This window comes from Penaeus monodon, chromosome 23 (genome assembly GCF_015228065.2).
Source record: "Penaeus monodon isolate SGIC_2016 chromosome 23, NSTDA_Pmon_1, whole genome shotgun sequence".
NCBI lineage: Eukaryota > Metazoa > Arthropoda > Malacostraca > Decapoda > Penaeidae > Penaeus > Penaeus monodon.
In genome coordinates this window covers 2276076-2276425 of record NC_051408.1, presented here as the reverse complement: position 1 = coordinate 2276425, position 350 = coordinate 2276076, and the positions used below count along the sequence as shown (strand labels likewise).

General features: G+C 46.3%; 1 protein-coding gene across 1 annotated transcript in view; it reads left to right on the top strand.

Annotated features, from left to right (window-relative positions):
* Positions 1–62: 62 nt before the first annotated feature.
* Positions 63–350, top strand: part of LOC119587676 — a 5462-nt gene continuing 5174 nt past the window's right edge. Inside the window, exon 1 of the mRNA XM_037936356.1 lies at positions 63–158. The gene's annotated coding sequence lies outside the window, so the exon portion shown is untranslated. The remainder of the gene's footprint in view (positions 159–350) is intronic.

Here is a 350-nt window from a genome sequence, read left to right as displayed (position 1 = left end):
GGGGGGGGGGATTTAAAGGTCCTCAGGGGAAATGGGGAAGAGTGTGGGGGGGGGGAGGAGGAGCGGGGGATGTTAAGACTCAGTTGCATGTTGCTAAGCTGTTGCAACGGCGCTCTCGGGTCTTCCAGCGCCGGCATCGCTCCTGTAGACGGCTGCTTGTAAGTGCGTGGCTGAGTGAGGTTTTTATAAGTGTATAAGTGAAAAAAGGAAAGTTGTATACTTGTTGGAAGAGATAAAAGGTGATGTTGTGTTATTATTTTTATGTTTTTAATGTGTTTTTCTTTCGAGTTCTTAATATTCAAAGGGGAGGAAAATCTGTGTTGCAGAATGATACGCATAGAGAGAGACCG